At 35.4% G+C, this 24,261-nt stretch overlaps 41 non-coding genes across 41 annotated transcripts; all 41 read right to left on the bottom strand.

Annotated features, from left to right (window-relative positions):
• Positions 1 to 327: 327 nt before the first annotated feature.
• Positions 328 to 399, bottom strand: Trnaw-cca (transfer RNA tryptophan (anticodon CCA)). Its single transcript has one exon. It is a non-coding gene; the product is annotated as a tRNA-Trp (tRNA).
• A 204-nt stretch (positions 400 to 603) lies between these two features.
• Positions 604 to 675, bottom strand: Trnaw-cca (transfer RNA tryptophan (anticodon CCA)). The gene has a single exon. It is a non-coding gene; the product is annotated as a tRNA-Trp (tRNA).
• Positions 676 to 881: 206 nt separating this feature from the next.
• Positions 882 to 953, bottom strand: Trnaw-cca (transfer RNA tryptophan (anticodon CCA)). The gene has a single exon. It is a non-coding gene; the product is annotated as a tRNA-Trp (tRNA).
• Positions 954 to 1,159: 206 nt separating this feature from the next.
• Positions 1,160 to 1,231, bottom strand: Trnaw-cca (transfer RNA tryptophan (anticodon CCA)). The gene has a single exon. It is a non-coding gene; the product is annotated as a tRNA-Trp (tRNA).
• A 484-nt stretch (positions 1,232 to 1,715) lies between these two features.
• On the bottom strand, positions 1,716 to 1,787 carry Trnaw-cca (transfer RNA tryptophan (anticodon CCA)). Its single transcript has one exon. It is a non-coding gene; the product is annotated as a tRNA-Trp (tRNA).
• Positions 1,788 to 1,992: 205 nt separating this feature from the next.
• Trnaw-cca (transfer RNA tryptophan (anticodon CCA)) lies at positions 1,993 to 2,064 on the bottom strand. Its single transcript has one exon. It is a non-coding gene; the product is annotated as a tRNA-Trp (tRNA).
• A 206-nt stretch (positions 2,065 to 2,270) lies between these two features.
• On the bottom strand, positions 2,271 to 2,342 carry Trnaw-cca (transfer RNA tryptophan (anticodon CCA)). Its single transcript has one exon. It is a non-coding gene; the product is annotated as a tRNA-Trp (tRNA).
• Positions 2,343 to 2,548: 206 nt separating this feature from the next.
• Positions 2,549 to 2,620, bottom strand: Trnaw-cca (transfer RNA tryptophan (anticodon CCA)). Its single transcript has one exon. It is a non-coding gene; the product is annotated as a tRNA-Trp (tRNA).
• Positions 2,621 to 2,826: 206 nt separating this feature from the next.
• Positions 2,827 to 2,898, bottom strand: Trnaw-cca (transfer RNA tryptophan (anticodon CCA)). Its single transcript has one exon. It is a non-coding gene; the product is annotated as a tRNA-Trp (tRNA).
• A 484-nt stretch (positions 2,899 to 3,382) lies between these two features.
• Trnaw-cca (transfer RNA tryptophan (anticodon CCA)) lies at positions 3,383 to 3,454 on the bottom strand. The gene has a single exon. It is a non-coding gene; the product is annotated as a tRNA-Trp (tRNA).
• Positions 3,455 to 3,937: 483 nt separating this feature from the next.
• Positions 3,938 to 4,009, bottom strand: Trnaw-cca (transfer RNA tryptophan (anticodon CCA)). Its single transcript has one exon. It is a non-coding gene; the product is annotated as a tRNA-Trp (tRNA).
• Positions 4,010 to 4,216: 207 nt separating this feature from the next.
• Trnaw-cca (transfer RNA tryptophan (anticodon CCA)) lies at positions 4,217 to 4,288 on the bottom strand. The gene has a single exon. It is a non-coding gene; the product is annotated as a tRNA-Trp (tRNA).
• A 206-nt stretch (positions 4,289 to 4,494) lies between these two features.
• Trnaw-cca (transfer RNA tryptophan (anticodon CCA)) lies at positions 4,495 to 4,566 on the bottom strand. Its single transcript has one exon. It is a non-coding gene; the product is annotated as a tRNA-Trp (tRNA).
• Positions 4,567 to 4,772: 206 nt separating this feature from the next.
• Positions 4,773 to 4,844, bottom strand: Trnaw-cca (transfer RNA tryptophan (anticodon CCA)). Its single transcript has one exon. It is a non-coding gene; the product is annotated as a tRNA-Trp (tRNA).
• A 485-nt stretch (positions 4,845 to 5,329) lies between these two features.
• On the bottom strand, positions 5,330 to 5,401 carry Trnaw-cca (transfer RNA tryptophan (anticodon CCA)). The gene has a single exon. It is a non-coding gene; the product is annotated as a tRNA-Trp (tRNA).
• A 206-nt stretch (positions 5,402 to 5,607) lies between these two features.
• On the bottom strand, positions 5,608 to 5,679 carry Trnaw-cca (transfer RNA tryptophan (anticodon CCA)). The gene has a single exon. It is a non-coding gene; the product is annotated as a tRNA-Trp (tRNA).
• Positions 5,680 to 5,884: 205 nt separating this feature from the next.
• Trnaw-cca (transfer RNA tryptophan (anticodon CCA)) lies at positions 5,885 to 5,956 on the bottom strand. Its single transcript has one exon. It is a non-coding gene; the product is annotated as a tRNA-Trp (tRNA).
• A 206-nt stretch (positions 5,957 to 6,162) lies between these two features.
• On the bottom strand, positions 6,163 to 6,234 carry Trnaw-cca (transfer RNA tryptophan (anticodon CCA)). The gene has a single exon. It is a non-coding gene; the product is annotated as a tRNA-Trp (tRNA).
• A 206-nt stretch (positions 6,235 to 6,440) lies between these two features.
• Positions 6,441 to 6,512, bottom strand: Trnaw-cca (transfer RNA tryptophan (anticodon CCA)). Its single transcript has one exon. It is a non-coding gene; the product is annotated as a tRNA-Trp (tRNA).
• Positions 6,513 to 6,999: 487 nt separating this feature from the next.
• On the bottom strand, positions 7,000 to 7,071 carry Trnaw-cca (transfer RNA tryptophan (anticodon CCA)). The gene has a single exon. It is a non-coding gene; the product is annotated as a tRNA-Trp (tRNA).
• A 484-nt stretch (positions 7,072 to 7,555) lies between these two features.
• On the bottom strand, positions 7,556 to 7,627 carry Trnaw-cca (transfer RNA tryptophan (anticodon CCA)). The gene has a single exon. It is a non-coding gene; the product is annotated as a tRNA-Trp (tRNA).
• A 483-nt stretch (positions 7,628 to 8,110) lies between these two features.
• Trnaw-cca (transfer RNA tryptophan (anticodon CCA)) lies at positions 8,111 to 8,182 on the bottom strand. The gene has a single exon. It is a non-coding gene; the product is annotated as a tRNA-Trp (tRNA).
• Positions 8,183 to 8,389: 207 nt separating this feature from the next.
• Positions 8,390 to 8,461, bottom strand: Trnaw-cca (transfer RNA tryptophan (anticodon CCA)). Its single transcript has one exon. It is a non-coding gene; the product is annotated as a tRNA-Trp (tRNA).
• Positions 8,462 to 8,667: 206 nt separating this feature from the next.
• On the bottom strand, positions 8,668 to 8,739 carry Trnaw-cca (transfer RNA tryptophan (anticodon CCA)). The gene has a single exon. It is a non-coding gene; the product is annotated as a tRNA-Trp (tRNA).
• Positions 8,740 to 8,945: 206 nt separating this feature from the next.
• On the bottom strand, positions 8,946 to 9,017 carry Trnaw-cca (transfer RNA tryptophan (anticodon CCA)). Its single transcript has one exon. It is a non-coding gene; the product is annotated as a tRNA-Trp (tRNA).
• A 206-nt stretch (positions 9,018 to 9,223) lies between these two features.
• On the bottom strand, positions 9,224 to 9,295 carry Trnaw-cca (transfer RNA tryptophan (anticodon CCA)). The gene has a single exon. It is a non-coding gene; the product is annotated as a tRNA-Trp (tRNA).
• A 206-nt stretch (positions 9,296 to 9,501) lies between these two features.
• On the bottom strand, positions 9,502 to 9,573 carry Trnaw-cca (transfer RNA tryptophan (anticodon CCA)). Its single transcript has one exon. It is a non-coding gene; the product is annotated as a tRNA-Trp (tRNA).
• Positions 9,574 to 10,060: 487 nt separating this feature from the next.
• Trnaw-cca (transfer RNA tryptophan (anticodon CCA)) lies at positions 10,061 to 10,132 on the bottom strand. Its single transcript has one exon. It is a non-coding gene; the product is annotated as a tRNA-Trp (tRNA).
• A 484-nt stretch (positions 10,133 to 10,616) lies between these two features.
• Trnaw-cca (transfer RNA tryptophan (anticodon CCA)) lies at positions 10,617 to 10,688 on the bottom strand. The gene has a single exon. It is a non-coding gene; the product is annotated as a tRNA-Trp (tRNA).
• Positions 10,689 to 11,171: 483 nt separating this feature from the next.
• Trnaw-cca (transfer RNA tryptophan (anticodon CCA)) lies at positions 11,172 to 11,243 on the bottom strand. The gene has a single exon. It is a non-coding gene; the product is annotated as a tRNA-Trp (tRNA).
• A 207-nt stretch (positions 11,244 to 11,450) lies between these two features.
• Positions 11,451 to 11,522, bottom strand: Trnaw-cca (transfer RNA tryptophan (anticodon CCA)). Its single transcript has one exon. It is a non-coding gene; the product is annotated as a tRNA-Trp (tRNA).
• A 206-nt stretch (positions 11,523 to 11,728) lies between these two features.
• Positions 11,729 to 11,800, bottom strand: Trnaw-cca (transfer RNA tryptophan (anticodon CCA)). Its single transcript has one exon. It is a non-coding gene; the product is annotated as a tRNA-Trp (tRNA).
• Positions 11,801 to 12,006: 206 nt separating this feature from the next.
• On the bottom strand, positions 12,007 to 12,078 carry Trnaw-cca (transfer RNA tryptophan (anticodon CCA)). The gene has a single exon. It is a non-coding gene; the product is annotated as a tRNA-Trp (tRNA).
• Positions 12,079 to 20,743: 8,665 nt separating this feature from the next.
• Trnaw-cca (transfer RNA tryptophan (anticodon CCA)) lies at positions 20,744 to 20,815 on the bottom strand. Its single transcript has one exon. It is a non-coding gene; the product is annotated as a tRNA-Trp (tRNA).
• A 206-nt stretch (positions 20,816 to 21,021) lies between these two features.
• Trnaw-cca (transfer RNA tryptophan (anticodon CCA)) lies at positions 21,022 to 21,092 on the bottom strand. Its single transcript has one exon. It is a non-coding gene; the product is annotated as a tRNA-Trp (tRNA).
• Positions 21,093 to 21,579: 487 nt separating this feature from the next.
• Positions 21,580 to 21,651, bottom strand: Trnaw-cca (transfer RNA tryptophan (anticodon CCA)). The gene has a single exon. It is a non-coding gene; the product is annotated as a tRNA-Trp (tRNA).
• Positions 21,652 to 22,135: 484 nt separating this feature from the next.
• Trnar-ccu (transfer RNA arginine (anticodon CCU)) lies at positions 22,136 to 22,207 on the bottom strand. Its single transcript has one exon. It is a non-coding gene; the product is annotated as a tRNA-Arg (tRNA).
• A 207-nt stretch (positions 22,208 to 22,414) lies between these two features.
• Positions 22,415 to 22,485, bottom strand: Trnaw-cca (transfer RNA tryptophan (anticodon CCA)). Its single transcript has one exon. It is a non-coding gene; the product is annotated as a tRNA-Trp (tRNA).
• Positions 22,486 to 22,690: 205 nt separating this feature from the next.
• Trnaw-cca (transfer RNA tryptophan (anticodon CCA)) lies at positions 22,691 to 22,762 on the bottom strand. The gene has a single exon. It is a non-coding gene; the product is annotated as a tRNA-Trp (tRNA).
• A 760-nt stretch (positions 22,763 to 23,522) lies between these two features.
• On the bottom strand, positions 23,523 to 23,594 carry Trnaw-cca (transfer RNA tryptophan (anticodon CCA)). The gene has a single exon. It is a non-coding gene; the product is annotated as a tRNA-Trp (tRNA).
• Positions 23,595 to 23,800: 206 nt separating this feature from the next.
• Trnaw-cca (transfer RNA tryptophan (anticodon CCA)) lies at positions 23,801 to 23,872 on the bottom strand. The gene has a single exon. It is a non-coding gene; the product is annotated as a tRNA-Trp (tRNA).
• Between the last annotated feature and the right edge of the window lie 389 nt (positions 23,873 to 24,261).

Genomic DNA, 24,261 nt, shown 5'->3' with positions numbered 1-24,261 from the left:
GATACATTTATAAAATAAATGGCATCCTGCAAATAAGAGGGAACGCTTTTGACCCCGACGTGATTCCAGCACGTAAGCTTCTGATCTGGAGTCAGACGCGCTACCATTGCGCCACAAGGCCGTAAGCCAAACACTCTTAATATAGCATTCTTAAAATACTTATGAATCTGTACCGTACAAAAAATTGTATATTGTACATTACAGTAACATCTCAGAATAATAATTTATTGTAAAACCAGGATTGCATTAATTGCCATGGAAGACGGATAATCTTTGATGATACATTTATAAAATAAATGGCGTCCTTCACACAAAAGGGAACGCTTTTGACCACGACGTGATTCGAACACGTAAGCTTCTGATCTGGAGTCAGACGCGCTACCATTGCGCCACAAGGCCGTAAGCCAACCACTCTTATTATTGCATTCTTAAAATACTTATGAATCTGTACCGTACAAATATTTAATATTGTACATTACAGTAACATCTCGGAATAATAATTCATTGTGAAACCAGGATTGCATTAATTGCGATGGAAGACAGATAATCTTTGATGATACATTTATAAACAAGTGGCATCCTTCAAATAAAAGGGAACGCTTTTGACCCCGACGTGATTCGAACACGCAACCTTCTGATCTGGAGTGAGACGCGCTACCATTGCGCCACAAGGCCGTAAGCCAACCACTTTTATTATTGCATTCTTTAAATACTCATGAATATGTACCGTACAAAAAATTTAATATTGTACATAACAGTAACATCTCAGAATAATAATTCATTGTAAAACCAGGATTGCATTAATTGCCATGGAAGACAGATAATCTTTGAAAATACATTCATAAAATAAATGGCATCCTTCAAATAAAAGGGAACGCATTTGACCACGACGTGATTCGAACACGTAACCTTCTGATCTGGAGTCAGACGCGCTACAATTGCGCCACAAGGCCGTAAGCCAACCGCTCTTATCATTGCATTCTTGAAATACTTATGAATCTGCACCGTACAAAAAATTTAATATTGTACATTACAGTAACATCTCAGAATAATAATTCATTGTAAAACCAGGATTTCATTAATTGCCATGGAAGGCTGATAATCTTTGATGATACATTTATAAAATAGATGGACTCCTTCCCACGAAAGGGAACGCTTTTGGCCCCGACGTGATTCGAACACGTAACATTCTGATCTGGAGTCAGACGCGCTACCATTGCGCCACAAGGCCGTAAGCCAACCACTCTTAATATAGCATTCTTAAAATACTTATGAATCTGTACCGTACAAAAAATTTAATATTGTACATTACAGTAACATCTCAGAATAATAATTTACTGTAAAACCAGGATTGCATTAATTGCCATGGAAGACTGATAATCTTTGATGATACATTTATAAAATAAATGGCATCCTTCAAATAAAAGGGAACGCATTTGACCCCGACCTGATTCGAACACGTAACCTTCTGACCTGGAGTCAGACGCGCTACCATTGCGCCCCCAGGCTGTATGCCAACCACTCTTATCATTGCATTCTTAAAATACTTATGAATCTGTACAGTACAAAAAATTTAATATTGTACATTACAGTAACATCTCAGAATAATAATTCAATGTAAAACCAGGATTGCATTAATTGCCATGGAAGACAGATAATCTTTGATGATACATTTATAAAATAAATGGCATCCTTCAAATAAAAGAGAACGCCTTTGACCCCGACGTGATTCGAACACGTAACATTCTAATCTGGAGTCAGACGCGCTACCATTGCGCCACAAGGCCGCAAGCCAACAACTCTTAATATTTCATCTTAAAATACTTATGAGTCTGTACCGTACAAAAAATTTTATATTGTACATTGCAGTAACATCTCAGAATAATAATTCATTGTACAACCAGGATTGCATTAATTGCCATGGAAGACAGATAATCTTTGAAAATACATTCATAAAATAAATGGCATCCCTCAAATAAAAGGCAACGCTTTTGACCCCGACGTGATTCGAACACGTAACCTTCTGATCTGGAGTCAAACGCGCTACCATTGCGCCACAAGGCCGTAAGCAAACCACTCATAATATAGCATTCTTAAAATACTTATGAATCTGTACCGTACAAAAAATACAATATTGTACATAACAGTAACATCTCAGAACACTAATTCATTGTAAAACCAGGATTGCATTAATTGCCATGGAAGACAGATAATCTTTGATGATACATTTATAAAATAAATGGCATCCTTCAAATAAAAGGGAACGCTTTTGACCCCGACGTGATTCGAACACGTAACCTTCTGACCTGGAGTCAGACGCGCTACCATTGCGCCACAAGGCCGTAAGCCAACCACTCTCATCATTGCATTCTTAAAATACTTATGAATCTGTACCGTACAAAAAATTTAATATTGTACATTACAGTAACATCTCAGAATAATAATTGATTGTAAAACCAGGATTGCAGTAATTGCCATGGAAGACGGATAATCTTTGATGATACATTTATAAAATAAATGGCATCCTTCAAATGAAAGGGAACGCTTTTGACCCCGACGTGATTCGAACACGTAACATTCTGATCTGGAGTCAGACGCGCTACCATTGCGCCACAAGACCGTAAGCCAACCACTCTTATTATTGCATTCTTAAAATACTTATGAATATGTACCGTACAAAAAGTTTAATATTGTGCATTACAGTAACATCTCAGAATAATAATTCATTGTAAAACCAGGATTGCATTAATTGCCATGGAAGACTGATAATCTTTGATGATACATTTATAAAATAAATGGCATCCTGCAAATAAAAGGGAACGCTTTTGACCCCGACGTGATTCGAACACGTAACATTCTGATCTGGAGTCAGACGCGCTACCATTGCGCCAAAAGACCGTAAGCCAACCGCTCTTATTATTGCATTGTTAAAATACTTATGAATCTGTACCGTACAAAAAATTTAATATTGTACATTACAGTAACATCTCAGAATAATAATTCATTGTAAAACCAGGATTGCATTAATTGCCATGGGAGACTGATAATCTTTGATTATACATTTATAAAATAAATGGCATCCTTCAAATCAAAGGGAACGCTTTTGACCCCGACGTTATTCGGAGATGTAACCTTCTGATCTGGAGTCAGAGGCGCTACCATTGCGCCACAAGGCCGTATGCCAACCACTCTTATTATTGCATTCTTAAAATACTTATGAATCTGTACCGTACAAAAAATTTAATATTGTACATAACAGTAACATCTCAGAATAATAATTCATTGTAAAACCAGGATTGCATTAATTGCCATGGAAGACAGATAATCTTTGATGATACATTTATAAAATAAATGGCATCCTTCAAATAAAAGAGAACGCTTTTGACCCCGACGTGATTCGAACACGTAACATTCTGATCTGGAGTCAGACGCGCTACCATTGCGCCACAAGACCGTAAGCCAACCACTCTTATTATTGCATTCTTAAAATACTTATGAATCTGTACCGTACAAAAAATTTAATATTGTACATTACAGTAACATCTCAGAATAATAATTCATTGTAAAACCAGGATTGCATTAATTGAATGGGAGACTGATAATCTTTGATTATACATTTATAAAATAAATGGCATCCTTCAAATCAAAGGGAACGCTTTTGACCCCGACGTGATTCGGAGACGTAACCTTCTGATCTGGAGTCAGAGGCGCTACCATTGCGCCACAAGGCCGTATGCCAACCACTCTTATTATTGCATTCTTAAAATACTTATGAATCTGTACCGTACAAAAAATTTAATATTGTACATTACAGTAACATCTCAGAATAATAATTCATTGTAAAACCAGGATTGCATTAATTGCCATGGAAGACAGATAATCTTTGATGATACATTTATAAAATAAATGGCATCCTTCAAATAAAAGGGAACGCTTTTGACCCCGACGTGATTCGAACACGTGACCTTCTGATCTGGAGTCAGACGCGCTACCATTGCGCCACAACGCCGTAAGCCAACCACTCTCATCATTGCATTCTTAAAATACTTATGAATCTGTACCGTACAAAAAATTTAATATCGTACATAACAGTAACATCTCAGAATAATAATTCATTGTAAAACCAGGATTGCATTAATTGCCATGGAAGACAGATAATCTTTGATGATACATTTATAAAATAAATGGCATCCTTCAAATAAAAAGGAAACGCTTTTGACCCCGACGTGATTCGAACACGTAACCTTCTGATCTGGAGTCAGACGCGCTACCATTGCGCCACAAGGCTGTAAGCCAACCACTCTTATCATTGCATTCTTAAAATACTTATGAATCTGTACCGTACAAAAAATTTAATATTGTACATTACAGTAACATCTCAGAATAATTATTCATTGTAAAACCAGGATTGCATTAATTGCCATGGAAGGCTGATAATCTTTGATGATACATTTATAAAATAAATGGACTCCTTCCCACAAAAGGGAACGCTTTCGGCCCCGACGTGATTCGAACACGTAACCTTCTGATCTGGAGTCAGACGCGCTACCAATGCGCCACAAGGCCGTAAGCAAACCATTCTTAATATAGCATTCTTAAAATACTTATGAATCTGTACCGTACAAAAAATTTAATATTGTACATTACAGTAACATCTCAGAATAATAATTTATTGTAAAACCAGGATTGCATTAATTGCCATGGAAGACTGATAATCTTTGATGATACATTTATAAAATAAATGGCATCCTTCAAATAAAAAAGAACGCTTTTGACCCCGACGTGATTCGAACACGTAACCTTCTGACCTGGAGTCAGACGCGCTACCATTGCGCCCCAAGGCCGTATGCCAACCGCTCTTATCATTGCATTCTTAAAATACTTATGAATCTGTACCGTACAAAAAATTTAATATTGTACATTACAGTAACATCTCAGAATAATAATTTACTGTAAAACCAGGATTGCATTAATTGCCATGGAAGACTGATAATCTTTGATGATACATTTATAAAATAAATGGCATCCTTCAAATAAAAGGGAACGCATTTGACCCCGACCTGATTCGAACACGTAACCTTCTGACCTGGAGTCAGACGCGCTACCATTGCGCCCCCAGGCTGTATGCCAACCACTCTTATCATTGCATTCTTAAAATACTTATGAATCTGTACAGTACAAAAAATTTAATATTGTACATTACAATAACATCTCAGAATAATAATTCAATGTAAAACCAGGATTGCATTAATTGCCATGGAAGACAGATAATCTTTGATGATACATTTATAAAATAAATGGACTCCTTCACAAAAAAAGGGAACGCTTTTGACCGCGACGTGATTCGAACACGTAACCTTCTGATCTGGAGTCAGACGCGCTACCATTGCGCCACAAGGCCGTAAGCCAACCACTCTTATTATTGCATTCTTAAAATACTTATGAATCTGTACCGTACAAAAAATTTAATATTGTACATTACAGTAACATCTCAGAAAAATAATTCATTGTAAAACCAGGATTGCATTAATTGCCATTGGAGACTGATAATCTATGATGATACATGCAAAAAATAAATGGCATCCTTCAAATAAAAGAGAACGCCTTTGACCCCGACGTGATTCGAACACGTAACATTCTAATCTGGAGTCAGACGCGCTACCATTGCGCCACAAGGCCGCAAGCCAACAACTCTTAATATTTCATCTTAAAATACTTATGAGTCTGTACCGTACAAAAAATTTTATATTGTACATTGCAGTAACATCTCAGAATAATAATTCATTGTACAACCAGGATTGCATTAATTGCCATGGAAGACAGATAATCTTTGAAAATACATTCATAAAATAAATGGCATCCCTCAAATAAAAGGCAACGCTTTTGACCCCGACGTGATTCGAACACGTAACCTTCTGATCTGGAGTCAAACGCGCTACCATTGCGCCACAAGGCCGTAAGCAAACCACTCATAATATAGCATTCTTAAAATACTTATGAATCTGTACCGTACAAAAAATATAATATTGTACATAACAGTAACATCTCAGAACACTAATTCATTGTAAAACCAGGATTGCATTAATTGCCATGGAAGACAGATAATCTTTGATGATACATTTATAAAATAAATGGCATCCTTCAAATAAAAGGGAACGCTTTTGACCCCGACGTGATTCGAACACGTAACCTTCTGACCTGGAGTCAGACGCGCTACCATTGCGCCACAACGCCGTAAGCCAACCACTCTCATCATTGCATTCTTAAAATACTTATGAATCTGTACCGTACAAAAAATTTAATATTGTACATTACAGTAACATCTCAGAATAATAATTGATTGTAAAACCAGGATTGCATTAATTGCCATGGAAGACGGATAATCTTTGATGATACATTTATAAAATAAATGGCATCCTTCAAATGAAAGGGAACGCTTTTGACCCCGACGTGATTCGAACACGTAACATTCTGATCTGGAGTCAGACGCGCTACCATTGCGCCACAAGACCGTAAGCCAACCACTCTTATTATTGCATTCTTAAAATACTTATGAATATGTACCGTACAAAAAGTTTAATATTGTGCATTACAGTAACATCTCAGAAAAATAATTCATTGTAAAACCAGGATTGCATTAATTGCCATGGAAGACTGATAATCTTTGATGATACATTTATAAAATAAATGGACTCCTTCAAAAAAAAAAAGGGAACGCTTTTGATCACGACGTGATTCGAACACGTAACCTTCTGATCTGGTGTAAGACGCGCTACCATTGTGCCACAAGGCCGTAAGCCAACCACTCTTATTATTGCATTCTTAAAATACTTATGAATATGTACCGTACAAAAAGTTTAATATTGTGCATTACAGTAACATCTTAGAATAATAATTCATTGTAAAACCAGGATTGCATTAATTGCCATGGAAGACTGATAATCTTTGATGATACATTTATAAAATAAATGGCATCCTGCAAATAAAAGGGAACGCTTTTGACCCCGACGTGATTCGAACACGTAACATTCTGATCTGGAGTCAGACGCGCTACCATTGCGCCAAAAGACCGTAAGCCAACCGCTCTTATTATTGCATTGTTAAAATACTTATGAATCTGTACCGTACAAAAAATTTAATATTGTACATTACAGTAACATCTCAGAATAATAATTCATTGTAAAACCAGGATTGCATTAATTGCCATGGGAGACTGATAATCTTTGATTATACATTTATAAAATAAATGGCATCCTTCAAATCAAAGGGAACGCTTTTGACCCCGACGTTATTCGGAGATGTAACCTTCTGATCTGGAGTCAGAGGCGCTACCATTGCGCCACAAGGCCGTATGCCAACCACTCTTATTATTGCATTCTTAAAATACTTATGAATCTGTACCGTACAAAAAATTTAATATTGTACATAACAGTAACATCTCAGAATAATAATTCATTGTAAAACCAGGATTGCATTAATTGCCATGGAAGACAGATAATCTTTGATGATACATTTATAAAATAAATGGCATCCTTCAAATAAGAGAGAACGCTTTTGACCCCGACGTGATTCGAACACGTAACATTCTGATCTGGAGTCAGACGCGCTACCATTGCGCCACAAGACCGTAAGCCAACCACTCTTATTATTGCATTCTTAAAATACTTATGAATCTGTACCGTACAAAAAATTTAATATTGTACATTACAGTAACATCTCAGAATAATAATTCATTGTAAAACCAGGATTGCATTAATTGAATGGGAGACTGATAATCTTTGATTATACATTTATAAAATAAATGGCATCCTTCAAATCAAAGGGAACGCTTTTGACCCCGACGTGATTCGGAGACGTAACCTTCTGATCTGGAGTCAGAGGCGCTACCATTGCGCCACAAGGCCGTATGCCAACCACTCTTATTATTGCATTCTTAAAATACTTATGAATCTGTACCGTACAAAAAATTTAATATTGTACATTACAGTAACATCTCAGAATAATAATTCATTGTAAAACCAGGATTGCATTAATTGCCATGGAAGACAGATAATCTTTGATGATACATTTATAAAATAAATGGCATCCTTCAAATAAAAGGGAACGCTTTTGACCCCGACGTGATTCGAACACGTGACCTTCTGATCTGGAGTCAGACGCGCTACCATTGCGCCACAACGCCGTAAGCCAACCTCTCTCATCATTGCATTCTTAAAATACTTATGAATCTGTACCGTACAAAAAATTTAATATCGTACATAACAGTAACATCTCAGAATAATAATTCATTGTAAAACCAGGATTGCATTAATTGCCATGGAAGACAGATAATCTTTGATGATACATTTATAAAATAAATGGCATCCTTCAAATAAAAAGGAAACGCTTTTGACCCCGACGTGATTCGAACACGTAACCTTCTGATCTGGAGTCAGACGCGCTACCATTGCGTCACAAGGCTGTAAGCCAACCACTCTTATCATTGCATTCTTAAAATACTTATGAATCTGTACCGTACAAAAAATTTAATATTGTACATTACAGTAACATCTCAGAATAATTATTCATTGTAAAACCAGGATTGCATTAATTGCCATGGAAGGCTGATAATCTTTGATGATACATTTATAAAATAAATGGACTCCTTCCCACAAAAGGGAACGCTTTCGGCCCCGACGTGATTCGAACACGTAACCTTCTGATCTGGAGTCAGACGCGCTACCATTGCGCCACAAGGCCGTAAGCAAACCATTCTTAATATAGCATTCTTAAAATACTTATGAATCTGTACCGTACAAAAAATTTAATATTGTACATTACAGTAACATCTCAGAATAATAATTCATTGTACAACCAGGATTGCATTAATTGCCATGGAAGACAGATAATCTTTGAAAATACATTCATAAAATAAATGGCATCCCTCAAATAAAAGGCAACGCTTTTGACCCCGACGTGATTCGAACACGTAACCTTCTGATCTGGAGTCAAACGCGCTACCATTGCGCCACAAGGCCGTAAGCAAACCACTCATAATATAGCATTCTTAAAATACTTATGAATCTGTACCGTACAAAAAATATAATATTGTACATAACAGTAACATCTCAGAACACTAATTCATTGTAAAACCAGGATTGCATTAATTGCCATGGAAGACAGATAATCTTTGATGATACATTTATAAAATAAATGGCATCCTTCAAATAAAAGGGAACGCTTTTGACCCCGACGTGATTCGAACACGTAACCTTCTGACCTGGAGTCAGACGCGCTACCATTGCGCCACAACGCCGTAAGCCAACCACTCTCATCATTGCATTCTTAAAATACTTATGAATCTGTACCGTACAAAAAATTTAATATTGTACATTACAGTAACATCTCAGAATAATAATTGATTGTAAAACCAGGATTGCATTAATTGCCATGGAAGACGGATAATCTTTGATGATACATTTATAAAATAAATGGCATCCTTCAAATGAAAGGGAACGCTTTTGACCCCGACGTGATTCGAACACGTAACCTTCTGATCTGGAGTCAGACGCGCTACCATTGCGCCACAAGACCGTAAGCCAACCACTCTTATTATTGCATTCTTAAAATACTTATGAATATGTACCGTACAAAAAGTTTAATATTGTGCATTACAGTAACATCTCAGAAAAATAATTCATTGTAAAACCAGGATTGCATTAATTGCCATGGAAGACTGATAATCTTTGATGATACATTTATAAAATAAATGGACTCCTTCAAAAAAAAAAAGGGAACGCTTTTGATCACGACGTGATTCGAACACGTAACCTTCTGATCTGGTGTAAGACGCGCTACCATTGTGCCACAAGGCCGTAAGCCAACCACACTTATTATTGCATTCTTAAAATACTTATGAATATGTACCGTACAAAAAGTTTAATATTGTGCATTACAGTAACATCTTAGAATAATAATTCATTGTAAAACCAGGATTGCATTAATTGCCATGGAAGACTGATAATCTTTGATGATACATTTATAAAATAAATGGCATCCTTCAACTAAAAGGGAACGCTTTTGACCCCGACGTGATTCGAACACGTAACATTCTGATCTGGAGTCAGACGCGCTACCATTGCGCCAAAAGACCGTAAGCCAACCGCTCTTATTATTGCATTGTTAAAATACTTATGAATCTGTACCGTACAAAAAATTTAATATTGTACATTACAGTAACATCTCAGAATAATAATTCATTGTAAAACCAGGATTGCATTAATTGCCATGGGAGACTGATAATCTTTGATTATACATTTATAAAATAAATGGCATCCTTCAAATCAAAGGGAACGCTTTTGACCCCGACGTTATTCGGAGATGTAACCTTCTGATCTGGAGTCAGAGGCGCTACCATTGCGCCACAAGGCCGTATGCCAACCACTCTTATTATTGCATTCTTAAAATACTTATGAATCTGTACCGTACAAAAAATTTAATATTGTACATAACAGTAACATCTCAGAATAATAATTCATTGTAAAACCAGGATTGCATTAATTGCCATGGAAGACAGATAATCTTTGATGATACATTTATAAAATAAATGGCATCCTTCAAATAAAAGAGAACGCTTTTGACCCCGACGTGATTCGAACACGTAACATTCTGATCTGGAGTCAGACGCGCTACCATTGCGCCACAAGACCGTAAGCCAACCACTCTTATTATTGCATTCTTAAAATACTTATGAATCTGTACCGTACAAAAAATTTAATATTGTACATTACAGTAACATCTCAGAATAATAATTCATTGTAAAACCAGGATTGCATTAATTGAATGGGAGACTGATAATCTTTGATTATACATTTATAAAATAAATGGCATCCTTCAAATCAAAGGGAACGCTTTTGACCCCGACGTGATTCGGAGACGTAACCTTCTGATCTGGAGTCAGAGGCGCTACCATTGCGCCACAAGGCCGTATGCCAACCACTCTTATTATTGCATTCTTAAAATACTTATGAATCTGTACCGTACAAAAAATTTAATATTGTACATTACAGTAACATCTCAGAATAATAATTCATTGTAAAACCAGGATTGCATTAATTGCCATGGAAGACAGATAATCTTTGATGATACATTTATAAAATAAATGGCATCCTTCAAATAAAAGGGAACGCTTTTGACCCCGACGTGATTCGAACACGTGACCTTCTGATCTGGAGTCAGACGCGCTACCATTGCGCCACAACGCCGTAAGCCAACCTCTCTCATCATTGCATTCTTAAAATACTTATGAATCTGTACCGTACAAAAAATTTAATATCGTACATAACAGTAACATCTCAGAATAATAATTCATTGTAAAACCAGGATTGCATTAATTGCCATGGAAGACAGATAATCTTTGATGATACATTTATAAAATAAATGGCATCCTTCAAATAAAAAGGAAACGCTTTTGACCCCGACGTGATTCGAACACGTAACCTTCTGATCTGGAGTCAGACGCGCTACCATTGCGCCACAAGGCTGTAAGCCAACCACTCTTATCATTGCATTCTTAAAATACTTATGAATCTGTACCGTACAAAAAATTTAATATTGTACATTACAGTAACATCTCAGAATAATTATTCATTGTAAAACCAGGATTGCATTAATTGCCATGGAAGGCTGATAATCTTTGATGATACATTTATAAAATAAATGGACTCCTTCCCACAAAAGGGAACGCTTTCGGCCCCGACGTGATTCGAACACGTAACCTTCTGATCTGGAGTCAGACGCGCTACCATTGCGCCACAAGGCCGTAAGCAAACCATTCTTAATATAGCATTCTTAAAATACTTATGAATCTGTACCGTACAAAAAATTTAATATTGTACATTACAGTAACATCTCAGAATAATAATTTATTGTAAAACCAGGATTGCATTAATTGCCATGGAAGACTGATAATCTTTGATGATACATTTATAAAATAAATGGCATCCTTCAAATCAAAGGGAACGCTTTTGACCCCGACGTGATTCGAACACGTAACCTTCTGACCTGGAGTCAGACGCGCTACCATTGCGCCCCAAGGCCGTATGCCAACCGCTCTTATCATTGCATTCTTAAAATACTTATGAATCTGTACCGTACAAAAAATTTAATATTGTACATTACAGTAACATCTCAGAATAATAATTCATTGTAAAACCAGGATTGCATTAATTGCCATGGAAGACGGATAATCTTTGATGATACATTTATAAAATAAATGGCATCCTTCAAATAAAAGGGAACGCTTTTGACCCCAACGTGATTCGAACACATAACATTCTGATCTGGAGTCAGACGCGCTACCATTGCTCCACAAGACCGTAAGCCAACCAATCTTATTATTGCATTGTTAAAATACTTATGAATATGTACCGTACAAAAAGTTTAATATTGTGCATTACAGTAACATCTCAGAATAATAATTCATTGTAAAACCCGGATTGCATTAATTGCCATGGAAGACAGATAATCTTTGATGATACATTTATAAAATAAATGGACTCCTTCACAAAAAAAAGGGAACGCTTTTGACAACGCCGTGATTCGAACACGTAACCTTCTGATCTGGTGTCAGACGCGCTACCATTGTGCCACAAGGCCGTAAGCCAACCACTCTTATTATTGCATTCTTAAAATACTTATGAATATGTACCATACAAAAAGTTTAATATTGTGCATTACAGTAACATCTTCTATATTTTTATAAAGTAATAGGGTTCGTGTGTTTCTGTCTGTGTGTACAGCTCTCCATCATCAACGAAATATAATGGATGTAAGAGGGTAGATGTCTCCTGGTAGAGAAACATTAGAACCCATTTTAGGATTTTTCTGTTATAGGAGACATAAGAATCTTTGCCTAATTTCTTTATATACTAGTCTACAAACCACCCCCATATCGAATGACTTATGCTCATTTGCATATCACATTATATTAAATCTCTTTAACTAATTACCTCGACCTTATTACATATTGGAAATATTCTAATCATTTCAACTGTACTATTTACAAAATCTATTTAACATTTAATTATTTAATATATTTTCATTTAATTTTATATTCGATTTATTTCACTTTACGTATATTATCTGAAAGGTTTACTGTTTGTGCAATCGGAGATTTACGTCATTACATGTTGTCTGTAATAGATATTTTTCTTTTTATTGGATTTTTTTTCCACTTATTTTTATTATTAAATTTACCTTTTTAAAAAAAATAACAATATGAAAATGTTTATAATTTTAAGTTCTGGTGCTTACGCATTAACACTTTTTTTTAACCCATTTTCAAAAATAAACAATAATTTTTATTTATTTTAAGCATAACTTTATTAATACTTTTTTTTTATCTAAACTTGAAATTTCACAATATTTATTTAAATTCCCACCCCCCTCCTCACACTACGAATGCCTTTCGAAATAATAACGTATTCTTTCCGCACGCTACCAAACCTACAGACATATCTACGTTTGCTCTATCAACTGCTGGATTTTAAGTTAATACAACATTAAAAAATTGAAATTAATATTAAAAAAGGTTTGTGAACAATATTTCTTTCAAAATTATTTTTTATATCACTGTTCTGTTTATATTCCTATAAATTTATATTGTGAAAATTTACCACTTACCAATAATATAGACGAATTTAGGAAAACTCGTCCCGGGAAAATTCGTCTCGGGAAAACTCGTCTCCGGGAAAACTCGTCTCCGGAAAACTCGTCTCCGGAAAACTCGTCCCCTTTCGCTAAGTAGGAAAACTGGTCCCTTATTGAATAAATATCGATTGAAAACACATTTTATGATCGTTCTTGAAGGAGATATTGCTTTTTAAAATAGACTATAGCCCCCCCATAATATTTTTAAAAAATTATTTTTATTTGTTTAATGTTTTTTTTTTTTTTTTTTTTAAAATAAAATCGATTGCCCGTTTTCTACCTAACTGGCTAAGTTCTTAGTGGTTTCACTTATTTTAAAGCGTTTAATATGTTCATACAAAGTTAATTACAATTTTTTTGTTTCTTATTTTAACGATGTTTTTTGGAGTCATAAAAACAATAATAAAAAACAAAACCAAAAAATTAAAAACTGGGAGCGTTACTTTTTTGTTTTGGTTTTTTAATTATGATAGTTTTTTGTTGTTTAGTTTTAGTTTTAAATAGAAAATAATAAATTTTAATATTTTTTTAAATATAATTTAGAGAGAGGGAGAGAGAGTGGGGGGGTTAAAACTATATCTCCCTCCGAAAAACAACCAACAAAAATGAAATTAAAAAGATTCCTGATAAACGATAGCGGAGTTTTCAATAAAATTGATTAATAAATTTATCTAGTGATTACTTTTTCTCTGAATGGTTGATTTTAGAATTTTGAAGTAAAAATTAAAAAAATTGAAAATTAGTTAACGAGAGATTGTAAGCACATGGCATCTATCGCGCCAAAAAAATATTTCGCTTTTAATTTATTAGTTAATTTTTGCAAAATTTGACAGGACGACAATAAATGTTGATAATGGATAAAATTATAATTTTAAATAACGCATGAGTGCATTTGGTATGAGAGAAAACAAAAACATAACAACAAAAAACTATCATAATTAAAAACCAAAACAAAAAAGTAACGAAAAATCGAATCGCTCCCTGTTTTTTAATTTTTTGGTTTTGTTTTTAATTATTGTTTTTATGACTCGAAAAAACATCGTTAAAATAAGAACAAAAAAAATTTGTAATCAACTTTGTATGAACATAATAAACGCTTTAATATAAGTGAAACCACTAAGAACTTAGCCAGTTAGGTAGAAAACGGACACTTAGAAAATCGATTTTATTAAAAAAAAAAAAAAAAAAGAAAACATTAAACAAGTAAAAATATTTTTTAAAAATATTAGGGGGGGGGGCTATAGTCTATTTTAAAAAATAATATCTCCTTCAAGAATGATCATAAAATGTGTTTTCAATCGGTATTTATTCAATAAGGGACCAGTTTTCCTACCTAGCGAAAGGGGACCAGTTTTCCGGAGACGAGTTTTCCGGAGACGAGTTTTCCCGAGACGAGTTTTCCCGAGACGAGTTTTCCCGGGACGAGTTTTCCGGCCACCAATATAGACAGTTCAGTTCCTTCGGTATTTGTGGTACCGTTCTGAAATATTAACGTTACTATTTTGAAAGCCATGAAGGCAAAGATGTTTTGTAACTTATTTTGTGCTTCCAACTAACAATTAAAAAAAAAAATTATATCGTGAAACTTCAATTTTAGCTAAAAAAATAATGTTTAAAATAAATAAAAATTGTTAACTCTTGAAAATAGTTTAAAATTTCAAATAGTTTTCATATTTTTTATTTAGATGATCTGCTTATTTACAAAATATTGTGAAACCTTAATTTAACCTAAAAAAATATTTAAAACATCATATTACAAGAATTACGCCCCCCCCTATTTTTTTTACAAGGTTTCGGAATAATCGCCGACAACGAATCTGATATTCAAACACTTCGCAACTGAATACTTTCGTAGATATTATTATTTTCCCAGTACAAAAGTTGGATAAAATTTTACTTTAATGCCCATATTACAGCTTGGTTCTTACAGTGCATAATTATCAATTTCTTCTACTGCTAAAACAATTTTTTGGTGAGGAAAGCTTTATGTTTTGGGATTGTATTGAAAATGTAATGGAAATTTCAATTTCGTTCCGTTTTAATCTTTTATATTTTACTTGCCAATATAATTGAAAGAATACAATTCAACTATCGTAATTTTATATAAATAAACAAAAACAAATATTTTAAAATAAAACTTTATTAAAAAAGAAATAATTTTATTTTTAAATGAAAAAAATCAATTTAGTAAAATAATTGTATTAAACATCCCAACCTCCCCATGTTAAGTATGGCTTTCTAAATAAACACCCCCAGCCTTGTAAACCTATAAAAGTTAACATTTCGAATGTGAACAGTGATTTTTCGATTTTGTTAGCGCTTGCCGCAATTAAAGACAATTAAAACGGAACTAACTTTATTTCCATTCTATTTTTTAAACAACCCCCAAAACATAACGCTCTCTTCCAGTTATAGCCAATTTTTTTTTAATTAAATAAAACAGTTCAAAATAAACAGATAAGCGCATTTTCTTTTACATTTTTCTTACAAACAACGTTGTCATTTAACCAACTGCAGGATACCGTTACTTTTGTGGGGTTGTTTTGAAAATGGCACGGAGATTATAATTTCGTTCCAATTTAATCTTTCTGGTCGAGCCTATTTCGAAAGCCTGTCTTATCATAGATTTGAACTACAAATAATTTATTACATTTTGATTATTACTATCTTAAGACTTAAAGCTTATATTTATTTCATTTTTCTATTTATATATTGAATTAGTTATTTCCAGTCTTATTTAAACGTAGTGCTTTCTTTAAACCGGATGAACCTTTTATAAAAATATGAGTTTAACGTAAAGAACACGAACAAGGTTTTATTCAACTGAATTTCTTCCAGTTTACTAACAAAATATATAAATTTAAAAGAGATATAAATAATAAAATAAAAAGGTTATGTAATTTAAAAGAAATACACGTACTCACAAAAGCAGAATTTTTTTTACACATTTTTTCTTTAAAACCATAACAATGAGACTAACAATTACCTAGATCTTAGTAATTATTTGTTTTAATAGAACTGTTTTAATTGTACTGTTTACATATATTAGTTAACCTAAGTTGGTATTACATTTATTTTACATTTACTTTTTTTTTTTAATTATTACTTTTAGACTGTGACGTTTACACCCGGAAGTAATGAGTCACAAGTAGGTCGCTTTTATTCATTTTTGCTACAATATAATTGTTTATTATTGTACTATTCAGAAATATTATTCAGAAATATTATTTATAGTTCGTCCATTTCAGTTAGTATACATTTCCTTTACACTTAATTAATTTACAATCATTAATATCGTTAAACAATTCCGTTTAAAACCGAAATTATGCCACCCAAACGAAGTAGAAACAAAAGTGAGGAAGAAAGAATGGAAAGATTGGAAGCTAATAGACTAAGAGTTGCTGCAATTCGCTCCAATGAAAACAATTCAGATAGAGAAAGACGTCTAGAACTTAACAGGATACGTCAAAGAGAAAGGAGAGCAAGACTGTCAGATTTGGAAAGAGAAACCCAACGTGAAGCTGACAGAACTAGACATGCTGTAAGGCGGATAAATTCATCACAAGATGAAATTCAAGAAAGGCAAAGATATGCACTGGAAAGAGAAGCAATATTACGATCGAATGAATTATATGAGGTAAGTAGACGTACACAAGGTCAGTTGAGAGTGGCTCAACGACATCAGAATGAATCGGAAACCCAACGAAGCTTTCGCCTATACCAAGGGCAACAACGAGAGGCTGCATGGAGAGAGAGTATGACTTTGCCCCAGCAATTGACAGAAAACGAGGCAGCTAGACAACGAATGACTGCTTTGAGACACCATGAAATAGAACACTGCAATAGAAAAGGATTGCTCTACAACAAAAATGACTCTCTCACTACAGCTGATATAGGAAAAATGGACAAAGTATGTCAACATTGCTCAGCTGTAAAATTTAAAGGAGAAACCCCTGGTTGTTGTTGTTCTTCTGGCAAAGTTGTGCTTGATAGCTTTCCACCACTGCCTCAGTTGCTTCAAGATTTGCTCTCCGGCAATGGTCCCATCTCTAAAGATTTTCTGCAAAATCTACGCAGTTATAACAATTGTTTTGCAATGACATCATATGGTCACAAAATTGCGGCAGTACATGGGTGGAATCCTTCTTTTAGAATTCGAGGCCAGGTTTGCCACCAGATTGGGAGTCTTTTACCACCTGAAGATGAAACAGCAAAGTTTATTCAAGTCTACTTCTTGGATAGTCTGGAAGAGGAACTACATAATCGGGGACGTGACAGTAGACTCAATAGAGACATTCTCCGAAGTCTGACTGAATTTTTACATGAGAACAACAGCTTCATTTGTCAGCTGAAAACAACAAAGGAGAGGATTGAAGAAGAACACTTGGTAGAACATAAAGTTGTCATAAGGGAAGACCGAAGGCCGCAAGAAGAGCATCCACGGCGATTCAATGCTCCAACAACAACGTATGAGATTGGAATATTAATGAAGAATGAACCAACAGCTAACCGGGATATTGTCTTGCGTTTTAGAAATGATACATTAAAACGGATCTCCGAACTACATCCCCTCTACGATACTTTAATGTACCCGTTAATGTACCCCTATGGTTCTCCATCTTACAACATCTACATGAAGGCATCCAATGGGCGAAAAGTTACCCAACAGCAATTTTATTCGTACCATTTAATGACTCGGCCTGGAAACTATTTTCTCTGGTACCGAAGGCTATTTCAACAATGGCTGGTGGATGTGTACTGCAAGATTGAAACAGAACGTTTACAGTTCCTGAGGCGTGAGCAACAGACCCTGAGAGCTGACAATTATAGCAACTTGAGAGATTCAATTCTTAGGGAGGATGGGAATCCAGAACAGTTTGGTCAACGAGTTGTACTTCCGGCAACTTATACAGGAGGCCCTCGATACATGTTTGAGCGTCAAAGTGATGCCATGGCATATGTTCGGCGAATGGGCCGAGCCGACCTCTTCATCACGTTCACAACAAATCCAAAGTGGACAGAAATTACAGAAAATTGTCTTCAAGGGCAAGACCCTCAGGATCGTCCAGATATTGTTGCCAGGGTTTTCAGGCAGAAGCTAAAAAAGTTACTTGAATTTATTAAAAAGGGAGGATTTGGCAGGTTGAGGGCTTTCCTGTACAGTATTGAATATCAAAAAAGAGGACTGCCGCATGCACACATCCTCACCTGGCAGGCCCCAGAGGACAAACTTCTACCAGAAAAAATGGATCTCTGCATATCTGCAGAGATCCCTGACAAAGAGGAAGATCTTCATGCTAAAGTGATGGCACATATGGTGCATGGACCTTGTGGACCATTTAATCCAAATTGTCCATGTATGATTGACAACAAATGTTCCAAAAAATACCCAAAAGAATTTCTTCAGTGTACCGAGCAAGGCCAAAACTCTTACCCCAAGTACAGGCGAAGAAAACCAGAAGAAGGAGGCCAGACTGGTACAATACGGATGAAGAGAAATGGTCGGTATGTTAATCAAGAAATAACAAACCAGTGGATTGTTCCGTACAACAAGGTCCTCCTTCAGCAGTTCAACGCTCACATTAACGTAGAAATTTGCAGCTCGATCCAAAGCATCAAATATGTCCTCAAATACGTGAATAAAGGATGTGATCAAGCAGTGTTTGAACTACAAAGAACTGATGGAGCAGCTAACGAACAAGGCCAAGTACAAAGTCACATTGTGGATGAGATCCAGCAGTTCCAGAATGCAAGGTATGTCGGCAGTTCAGAGGCGGCCTGGAGGATATTGGAACATCCCATCCATGAACATTTCCCCCCAATTGTACAACTTTCTGTTCATCTTGAAAATGGGCAGCGTGTCATGTTCTCAGCTGATACTGCTCTGGAACGAGCCCAAGGTCCACCGCCTGCCTCAACTTTGACAGCATTTTTTCAACTCTGTCATGAGGATGACTTTGCAAGGGGTCTCAAATACGTAGAAGTCCCTGAGTTTTACACTTGGAACAAATCGACAAAGAAATGGATGAGAAGAATGCGTGGGGTACAAGTTGAAGGTACTGAAAATGTATGGAAGGCACCATGCATTGGGAGAATCTACAAGATTAGTCCAAAAGCAGGGGAGTGTTATTTCTTACGCCTGTTGCTCAATGAGGTTGCTGGTCCAACTTCATTTCAAGATTTGCGAGCATACAATGGTCAGGTGTTTGAAACATACAGATCAGCGTGCCTTGCTCGAGGCCTTCTAGAAAATGACCATCACTTGCATCAAGCAGTAGGAGAGGCAAGTGCCACTCAATCACCTTCAAATTTGCGAAGCCTATTTGTGATAATTTTAACAGCCTGTGAGCCAAGCAATCCTCTTGAGATCTGGATGGCTTTTCGTGATGTAATATCTAAAGACATTCTTCACAGATACAGGCAAGAATATAACAATCCAGAAGCAGATTTTAATGTGGACATCTACAATAAAACTCTTTGTCTAATTCTCCTTATGTGCGGTCAACCATTGGCAAGCTATGGATTACCTGCACCAACGCAAGGGAGAGATGAAAGACTCGCGAGAGAGTATCAACGTGAAGTTACTTATAATCTTGAAGAACTTTCCCTACAAGCAGAAAATATGCAAGAAAAACTGACCGATTCTCAAAGAGAAGTTTACAATTCATTCATGGCAATGTTGGAAGCACAAGGTGAAATGAACAAAAACATGATGTTTCTTGATGCTCCAGGTGGTACGGGCAAGACTTTTGTAATCAATTTGATCCTTGCAAAGATTAGATCCATGAGAATAGGAGACGTAACCTTCTGATCTGGAGTCAGAGGAGCTACCATTGCGCCACAAGGCCGTAAGCCAACCACTCTTATTATTGCATTCTTAAAATACTTATGAATATGTACCGTACAAAAAATTTAATATTGTACATTACAGTAACATCTCAGAATAATAATTCATTGTAAAACCAGGATTGCATAAATTGCCATTGAAGACTTATAATCTTTGATGATACATTTATAAAATAAATGGCATCCTTCAAATAAAAGGGAACGCTTTTGACCCCGACGTGATTCGAACACGTAACTTTCTGATCTGGAGTCAGACGCGCTACCATTGCGCCACAAGGCCGTAAGCCAACCACTCTTATTATTGCATTCTTAAAATACTTATGAATCTGTACCGTACAAAAAATTTAATATTGTACATAACAGTAACATCTCAGAATAATAATTCATTGTAAAACCAGGATTGCATTAATTGCCATGGAAGACGGATAATCTTTGATGATACATTTATAAAATAAATGGCATCCTTCAAATAAAAGGGAACGCTTTTGTCCCCGACGTGATTCGAACACGTAACATTCTGATCTGGAGTCAGACGCGCTACCATTGCGCCACAAGACCGTAAGCCAACCACTCGTATTATTGCATTCTTAAAATACTTATGAATCTGTACCGTACAAAAAATTTAATATTGTACATTACAGTAACATCTCAGAATAATAATTCATTGTAAAACCAGGATTGCATTAATTGCCATGGAAGACTGATAATCTTTGATGATACATTTATAAAATAAATGGACTCCTTCACAAAAAAAAGGGAACGCTTTTGACCACGACATGATTCGAACACGTAACCTTCTGATCTGGTGTCAGACGCGCTACCATTGTGCCACAAGACCGTAAGCCAACCACTCTTATTATTGCATTCTTAAAATACTTATGAATATGTACCGTACAAAAAGTTTAATATTGTGCATTACAGTAACATCTTAGAATAATAAATCATTGTAAAACCAGGTTTGCATTAATTGCCATGGAAGACGGATAATCTCTGATGATACATTTATAAAATAAATGGCATCCTTCAAATAAAAGGGAACGCTTTTAACCCCGACGGGATTCGAACACGTAACCTTCTGATCTGGAGTCAGAGGCGCTACCATTGTGCCACAAGGCCGTAAGCCAACCACTCTTATCATAGCATTCTTCAAATACTTATGAATCTGTACCGTACAAAAAATTGAATATTGTACATTACAATAACATCTCAGAATAATAATTCATTGTAAAACCAGGATTGCATTAATTGCACTGGAAGGCTGATAATCCTTGATGATACATTTATAAAATAAATGGCATCTTTCAAATAAAAGGGAACGCTTTTGACACCGACGTTATTCGGACACGTAACCTTCTGATCTGGAGTCAGACGCGCTACCATTGCGCCACAAGGCCGTAAGCCAACCACTCGTATCATTGCATTCTTAAAATACTTATGAATCTGTACCGTACAAAAAATTTAATATTGTACATTACAGTAACATCTCAGAATAATAATTCATTGTAACACCAGGATTGCATTACTTGCCATTGAAGACTGATAATCTTTGATGATACATTTATAAAATAAATGGCATCCTTCAAATAAAAGGGAACGCTTTTGACCCCGACGTGATTCGAACGCGTAACTTTCTGATCAGGAGTCAGACGCGCTACCATTGCGCCACAAGGTCGATAGCCAACCACTCTTATTATTGCATGCTTGAAATATTTATGAATCTGTACCGTACAAAAAAATTTAATATTGTACATTACAGTAACATCTCAGAATAATAATTCATTGTAAAACCAGGATTGCATTAATTGCCATTGAAGACTGATAATCTTTGATGATACATTTATAAAATAAATGGCATCCTTCAAATAAAGGGAACGCCTTTTAACCCGACGTGATTCGAACACGTAACCTTCTGATCTGGAGTCAGATGCGCTACCATTGCGCCACAAGGCCGTAAGCCACACACTCTTATCATTGCATTCTTAAAATACTTATGACTCTGTACCGTACAAAATTTTAATATTGTACATTACAGTAACATCTCAGAATAATAATTCATTGTAAAACCAGGATTGCATTAATTGCCATGAAAGGCTGATAATCTTTGATGATACATTTATAAAATAAATGGACTTCTTCACACAAAAGGGAACGCTTTTGACCCCGACGTGATTCGAACACGTAACCTTCTGATCTGGAGTCAGACGCGATACCATTGCGCCACAAGGCTGTAAGCCAACAACTCTTAATATAGCATTCTTAAAATACTTATGAATCTGTACCGTACACAAAATTTAATATTGTACATTACAGTAACATCTCAGAATAATAATTCATTGTAAAACCAGGATTGCATTAATTGCCATGGAAGACTGATACTCTTTGATGAGACATTTATAAAATAAATGGCATCTTTCAAATAAAAGAGAACGCTTTTGACCCCGACGTGATTCGAAACCGGAACCGTCTGATCTGGAGTCCGACGGGCTACCATTGCGCCACAAGGCCGTAAGCCAACCACCCTTATTATTGCATTCTTAAAATACTTATGAATATGTACCGTACAAAAAATTTAATATTGTACATTACAGTAACATCTCAGAATAATAATTCATTGTAAAACCAGGATTTCATTAATTGCCATGGGAGACTGATAATCTTTGATTATACATTTATAAAATAAATGGCATCCTTCAAATTAAAGGGAACGCTTTTGACCCGACGTTATTCGGAGACGTAACCTTCTGATCTGGAGTCAGAGGCGCGACCATTGCGCCACAAGGCCGTAAGCCAACCACTCTTATTATTGCATTCTTAAAATACTTATGAATCTGTACCGTACAAAAAATTTAATATTGTACATTACAGTAACATCTCAGAATAATAATTCATTGTAAAACCAGGATGGCATTAACTGCCTTGGATGACTGATAATCTTTGATGATACATTTATAAAATAAATGGCGCCCTTCAAATAAAGGGAATGCCTTTGACCTCAACGTGATTCGAACACGTAACATTCTGATCTGGAGTCAGACGTGGTACCATTGCGCCACAAGGCCGTAAGCCGACCATTCTTTATATAGCATTTGTAAAATACTTATGAATCTGTACCGTACAAAAAATTTAATATTGTACATTACAATAACATCTCAGAATAATAATTCATTGTAAAAACAGGATTGAATTAATTGCCATTGAAGACTGATAATCTTTGATGATACATTTATAAAATAAATGGCATCCTTCAAATAAAAGGGAACGCATTTGACCCCGACGTGATTCGAACACGTAACCTTCTGATCTGGAGTCAGACGCGCTACCATTGCGCCACAAGGCCGTAAGCCAACCGCTCTTATTATTGCATTCTTAAAATACATATGAATCTGTACCATACAAAAAATTTAATATTGTACATTACAGTAACATCTCAGAATAATGATTCATTGTAAAACCAGGATTGCATTAATTGGCATGGAAGACGGATAATCTTTGATGATACATGTATAAAACAAATGGAATCCTTCAAATAAAAGGGAGCGCCTTTGACCCCGACGTGATTCGAACACGTAACCTTCTGATCTGGAGTCAGACGTGCTACCATAAGGCCACAAGGCCGTAAGCCAACCTCTCTTATTATTGCATTCATAAAATACTTATGAATCTATACCGTACAAAAAATTTAATATTGTACATTACAATAACGTCTCAGAATAATAATTCATTGTA

Source organism: Euprymna scolopes, chromosome 6, assembly GCF_053919585.1.
Source record: "Euprymna scolopes isolate OS-2025 chromosome 6, ASM5391958v1, whole genome shotgun sequence".
NCBI classification, from domain to species: domain Eukaryota; kingdom Metazoa; phylum Mollusca; class Cephalopoda; order Sepiida; family Sepiolidae; genus Euprymna; species Euprymna scolopes.
This window is presented reverse-complemented; position numbering and strand designations above follow the sequence as displayed.